General features: G+C 40.1%; 1 protein-coding gene and 1 long non-coding RNA gene across 2 annotated transcripts in view; both read right to left on the minus strand.

The window, feature by feature from the left end:
* The window catches only part of KCNIP1 (potassium voltage-gated channel interacting protein 1), a 422,776-nt gene that overhangs the window by 333,248 nt on the left and 82,797 nt on the right, over positions 1-6,731 (minus strand). The gene's annotated exons all lie outside the window — the stretch shown is intronic.
* LOC115837739 overlaps positions 1-6,731 on the minus strand; it is a 71,204-nt gene that overhangs the window by 17,211 nt on the left and 47,262 nt on the right. The gene's annotated exons all lie outside the window — the stretch shown is intronic.

Raw genomic sequence — 6,731 nt, forward strand, 5'->3', positions numbered from 1 at the left:
GTGCCTGGAGCTGAGGCGTTAGATCAAGTGGCAAAAAATCTTTATAGATTAAACCCCATGACTTGGATTAAGTCTATTAGAAACTCTACTGCAGTAAATTTTGGAATTATATGTCTCTGTTTAATCGGTTTGTTTTTAGTGTGCTGGACCAGTCGAAGAATCCTGCGCCAAAATCGAGAGAACGAACAAGCCTTCATCACCATGGCACATTTATATAGAGGGAAAGGGAAGGAGAATGTTGCGGGAAGTCAGGGACCTTGAACTGAGGGACTGGCTAAAGCCACAGCAGAAAAACATAAAATATGAAGATTTCATGGACATTTTATTAGTTCTCCAAAATTAATACTTTTGTAATATCTTATGTCTTTACTTTAATCTCTTAACCCCATCATCTTCTTTGTAAGCTGAGGAGGATATATGTCACCTCAGGACCCTGTGATGAACACAAATTGTTTGTAGAGGACGCGTGTTTGAACAATACGAAAACTGGGCATCTTGAAAAAAGAATGAGATAACAGCGGTGTTCAGGAAACAAGGGAGGTATCCTTGAACTGGCCGCCGGTGAGCCGGACGGGATGGAACAGAGCCATATCTCTTCTCCTTTTGCACACAAATAGGAGAGATATCACTGAATTCTTTTTTTCAGCAAGGAATATCCCTGAGAAAGAGAATGCACTCTGAGGGTAGGCCTATAAATGACCCCCTTGGAGGCGTGCCGCCTTTTACGGTAGAAGCCGAAGGGATGAAATAAGCCCCGGCCTCCTGTAGTGCTCCCAGGCTTATTAGGATGAGGAAATTCCCACCTAATAAATTTTGGCCAGTCAGGTTGTCTGCTCTCAAACCCTATTTCCTGATAAAATGTTATCGATGACTATGCGTGCCCAAAAATTTCGTTGGCAATTTTAATTTCAATTTTAACACCACCCTGTGAACTCATCCTGCCTCCACTTGCTTTGTGATATTCTATTACCTTGTGAAGTATGTAATCTCAGTATCATGATGACAATGGTAGTTTTGTTGAAAAGAAAAGGGGGAAATGTGGGGAAAAGAAAGAGAGATCAGCCTGTTACTGTGGCTATATAGAAGGAAGTAGACATAAGAGACTCCATTTAGTTCTGTATTTGAGATGCTGTTAATCTGTGACCCTACCCCCAAACTTGTCCTTGCAAGAGACATGTGCTGTGGTGACTTAAGGTTAAAAGGATTTTGGGCGGTGCAGAATGTGCTTTGTTAAAAAGGAAGGGTGGAGCAAATCCAATAGGAAAGCTCCGGTCTAGCTCCAGCCCGGACAAGAAACGTGATTTCTGCATTCTGTTAGTGTTTCATTCACTAGGAGTCTAAATGTGCAGAATGTAAGCACTTGCCGAGCCGAACAGGCGAGGCATTGCCTCACTGGGAACCAAGGGGTCAGGAGTTCCCTTCCTAGTCAAGAAAGGGAAGCAGACGGCACTGGAATATCGGGTCAGTCCCATCCTAATACTGCGCTTTTCCAACGCCTGAAGGCACACTAGAGATTGTGTCCCACTGGCTCGAGGTCCTATGCCACGGAGTCTCTATTGCTAGCACAGCATCTGAGATCAAGCTGCGAGGGCAGGAGGCTGGGGAGGGGCCCGCCATTCCCAGCTTGCTTAGGTAAACAAAGCAGCCAGAAGCTCGACTGGGTGGAGCCACCAGCTCAAGGACCTCTGCTCTGTAGGCTCCACTCTGGGCAGGGCACAGACACAAAACTCTGCAAGAACTTCCACAGACTTAAAGTCCTGTCTACTGACAGCTTTGAAGAGAGTGGTTCTCCAGCATGCACTGGAATCTGAGAACGTCAGACTGCTTAAGTGGTTCATGAGAGCTACTGGACACCTCATAGGGAAACGAAATAGTCTTCTGAAAAACTTAGAAACTACAGAAGCATTTTTGAAATCTCTTTCTGACTGTGCTCAAAAACAGGTTGAACCTTACTAAGCCTGCACTCTTTCTGTAGAAACTCAAGGGAATACACAAAAACTAAAAAAAAAAAAAAAAAAACACAAAGAGGAAAAAAAAAAAAAAAACTAACAGAGACCTTCTTAAAGCGAGTTCTCCAGAAGGCAAACTGAGGATGACTTTGTGAGTTGAAAAGCTTCAGAGATAAACTCTTGCTGAGGAATTCAAACACAGGAAGAATTACTTTGAAATAGAAAAGGATAACTAGAAAACCAATGAAAAGGCTTACTGGATGAAGCATTCGACTAAGATTGCAGAAGCTCATAGCATGCGATCAACTAAATATCTGTGAAATAAAAATGAAAAGAAAATAGAAAAAAAATAAAAAAAAAAAAGCCTCCAGAATTGGATTGTGAAGACAACCTACTCTGATTTGTAGAATGTTCTGAAAACACTGCAAGTATTCGGACCAATTAGGAGCCATTCAATAGAAAAGGACCCACAAGTATCTCGGAAACTACTTATCAGATTCACAAAGTTGAAAAAAAAAAAAAACACCAGAGAGAAATCTTGGAGCCATCAGACTAACAGTGATTTGAGAACTCTACAAGAGAAAAGTGGGAATTATTCTTAAAGAAAAATGCACATGAACATTCGGAAACTAAGTGCATAAGTGGGAAAAAAAACTAACAGAAGCTTGAAACCTTAAAAACTTGAAGAAGCATTCTGGAAAAACTCTTTCTGTAAAACAGAATTGACCATGGATAGGAGACTAAAACTACGAGAAAATGCAATGACATTATGAAGGATCAGAAGCCTATAGCGGAAAAAGTAATACCTTCAAATAAAAACTACACAGAAGCATTCTGTGAAACTTCTTTCTGTTCTGTGCTGTTGTGTGCTGTATTCAGGAAACCCATCTCACGTGCAGAGACACTCATAGACTCAAAATAAAGGGATGGAGGAAGATCTATCAAGCAACTGGAAATCAAAAAAAGGCAGGGGTTGCAATCCTAGTCTCTGATAAAATAGACTTTAAACCAACAAAGATCAAAAGAGACAAAGAAGGCCATTACATAATGGTAAAGGGATCAATTCAACAAGAAGAGCTAACTATCCTAAATATATATGCACCCAACACAGGAGCACCCACATTCATAAAGCAAGTCCTCAGTGACCTACAAAGGGACTTAAACTCCCACACAATAATAATGGGAGATTTCAACACCCCACTGTCAGCATTAGACAGATCAACGAGACAGAAAGTTAACAAGGATATTCAGGAATTGAACTCAGCTCTACATAAAGTGGACCTAATAGACATCTACAGAACTCTCCACCCCAAGTCAACAGAATATATATTTTTTTCAGCACCACACCACACCTATTCCAAAATTGACCACATAGTTGGAAGTAAAGCTCTCCTCAGCAAATGTAAAAGAACAGAAATTATAACAAACTGTCTCTCAGACCACAGTGCAATCAAACTAGAACTCAGGATTAAGAAACTCACTCAAAACCACTCTACTACATGGAAACTGAACAACCTGCTCCTGAATGACTACTGGGTACATAATGAAATGAAGGCAGAAATAAAGATGTTCTTTGAAACCAACGAGAACAAAGACACAACATACCAGAATTGATGGGACACATTCAAAGCAGTGTGTAGAGGGAAATTTATAGCACTAAATGCCCACAAGAGAAAGCAGGAAAGATCCAAAATTGACTCCCTAACATCACAATTAAAAGAACTAGAAAAGCAAGAGCAAACACATTCAAGAGCTAGCAGAAGGCTAGAAATAACTAAAATCAGAGCAGAACTGAAGGAAATAGAGACACAAAAAACCCTTCAAAAAATTAATGAATCCAGGAGCTGATTTTTTGAAAAGATCAACAAAATTGATGGACCGCTAGCAAGACTAATAAAGAAGAAAAGAGAGAAGAATCAAATAGATGTAATAAAAAACGAAAAAGGGGATATCACCACCGATCCCACAGAAATACAATCTACCATCAGAGAATACTACAAACACCTCTATGCAAATAAACTAGAAAATCTAGAAGAAATGGATAAATTCCTCGACAAATACACCCTCCCAAGACTAAACCAGGAAGAAGTTGAATCTCTGAATAGACCAATAACAGGTTCTGAAATTGTGGCAATAATCAATAGCTTACCAACCAAAAAGAGTCCAGGACCTGATGGATTCACAGCTGAATTCTACCAGAGGTACAAGGAGGAACTGGTACCATTCCTTCTGAAAGGATTCCAATCGATAGAAAAAGAGGGAATCCTCCCTAACACATTTTATGAAGCCGGCATCGTCCTGATACCAAAGCCTGGCAGAGACATAACCAAAAAAGAGAATTTCAGACCAATATCCTTGATGAACATTGATGCAAAAATCCTCAATAAAATACTGGCAAATCGAATCCAGCAGCACATCAAAAATCTTATCCACCATGATCAAGTGGGCTTCATCCCTGGGATGCAAGGCTGGTTCAACATACGCAAATCAATAAATGTAATCCAGCATATAAATAGAACCAAAGACAAAAACCACATGATTATCTCAATAGATGCAGAAAAGGCCTTTGACAAAATTCAACAACCCTTCATGCTAAAAACTCAATAAATTAGGTATTGATGGGACGTATCTCAAAATAATAAGAGCTATCTACAACAAACCCACAGCCAATATCATACTGAATGGGCAAATACTGGAAGCATTTCCTCTGAAAACTGGCACAAGACAGGGATGCCCTCTCTCACCGCTCCTATTCAACATAGTGTTGGAAGTTCTGGCCAGAGCAATCAGGCAGGAGAAGGAAATAAAAGGTATTCAATTAGGAAAAGAGGAAGTCAAATTGTCCCTGTTTGCAGATGACATGATTGTATATCTAGAAAACCCCATTGTCTCAGCCCAAAATCTCCTTAAGCTGATTAGCAACTTCAGCGAAGTCTCAGGATACAAAATTAATGTACAAAAATCAAAAGCATTCTTGTACACCAATCACAGACAAACAGAGAGCCAAATCATGAGTGAACTCCCATTCACAATTGCTTCAAAGAGAATAAAATACCTAGGAATCCAACTTACAAGGGATGTGAAGGACCTCTTCAAGGAGAACTACAAACCACTGCTCAATGAAATAAAAGAGGATACAAACAAATGGAAGAACATTCCATGCTCATGGGTTGGAAGAATCAATATCGTGAAAATGGCCATACTGCCCAAGATGCCATCCCCATCAAGCTACCAATGACTTTCTTCACAGAATTGGAAATAACTACTTTCAAGTTCATATGGAACCAAAAAAGAGCCCGCATCGCCAAGTCAATCCTAAGCCAAAAGAACAAAGCTGGAGGCATCACGCTACCTGACTTTAAACTATACTACAAGGCTACAGTAACCAAAACAGCATGGTACTGGTACCACAACAGAGACATAGATCAATGGAACAGAACAGAGCCCTCAGAAATGATGCCGCATAGCTACAACTATCTGATCTTTGACAAACCTCACAAAAACAAGAAATGGGGAAAGGATTCCCTATTTAATAAATGGTGCTGGGAAAACAGGCTAGCCATATGTAGAAAGCTGCAACTGGATCTCTTCCTTACACCTTATACAAAAATTAATTCAAGATGGATTAAAGACTTATATGTTAGACCTAAAACCATTAAAATCCTACAAGAAAACCTAGGCAATACCATTCGGGACATAGGCGTGGGCAAGGACTTCATGTCTGAAACACCAAAACAATGGCAACAAAAGCCAAAATCGACAAATGGGATCTCATTAAACTAAAGAGCTTCTGCACAGCAAAAGAAACTATCATCAGAATGAACAGGCAACCTACAGAATGGGAGAAAATTTTTGCAACCTACTCATCTGACAAAGGGCTAATATCCAGAATCTACAATGAACTCAAACAAATTTACAAGAAAAAAACAAACAACCCCATCAAAAAGTGGGCAGAGGACATGAACAGACACTTCTCAAAAGAAGACATTTATGCAGCCAGAAAACACATGAAGAAATGCTCATCATCACTGGCCATCAGAGAAATGCAAATCAAAACCACAGTGAGATACCATCTCACACCAGTTAGAATGGCCATCATTAAAAAATCAGGAAACAACAGGTGCTGGAGAGGATGTGGAGAAATAGGAACACTTTTACACTGTTGGTGGGACTGTAAACTAGTTCAACCATTGTGGAAGTCAGTGTGGCGATTCCTCAGGGATCTCAAACTAGAAATATCGTTTGACCCAGCCATCCCATTACTGGGTATATACCCAAAGGACTATAAATCATGCTGCTATAAAGACACATGCACACGTATGTTTATTGCGGCACTATTCACAATAGCAAAGACTTGGAACCAACCCAAATGTCCAACAACGATAGACTGGATTAAGAAAATGTGGCACATATACACCATGGAATACTATGCAGCCATAAAAAATGATGAGTTCATGTCCTTTGTAGGGACATGGATGAAACTGGAAAACATCATTCTCAGTAAACTATCACAAGGACAAAAAACCAAACACCGCATATTCTCTCTTATAGGTGGGAATTGAACAATGAGAACTCATGGACACAGGAAGGGGAACATCACACTCCGGGGACTGTTGTGGGGTGGGGGGAGGGGGGAGGGACAGCATTAGGAGATACACCTAATGCTAAATGACGAGTTAATGGGTGCAGGAATTCAACATGGCACATGGATACATATGTAACAAACCTGCACATTGTGCACATGTACCCTAAAACCCTAAAGTATAATAAAAAAAAAAAAAA

Source organism: Nomascus leucogenys, chromosome 2 (assembly GCF_006542625.1).
Source record: "Nomascus leucogenys isolate Asia chromosome 2, Asia_NLE_v1, whole genome shotgun sequence".
NCBI classification, from domain to species: domain Eukaryota; kingdom Metazoa; phylum Chordata; class Mammalia; order Primates; family Hylobatidae; genus Nomascus; species Nomascus leucogenys.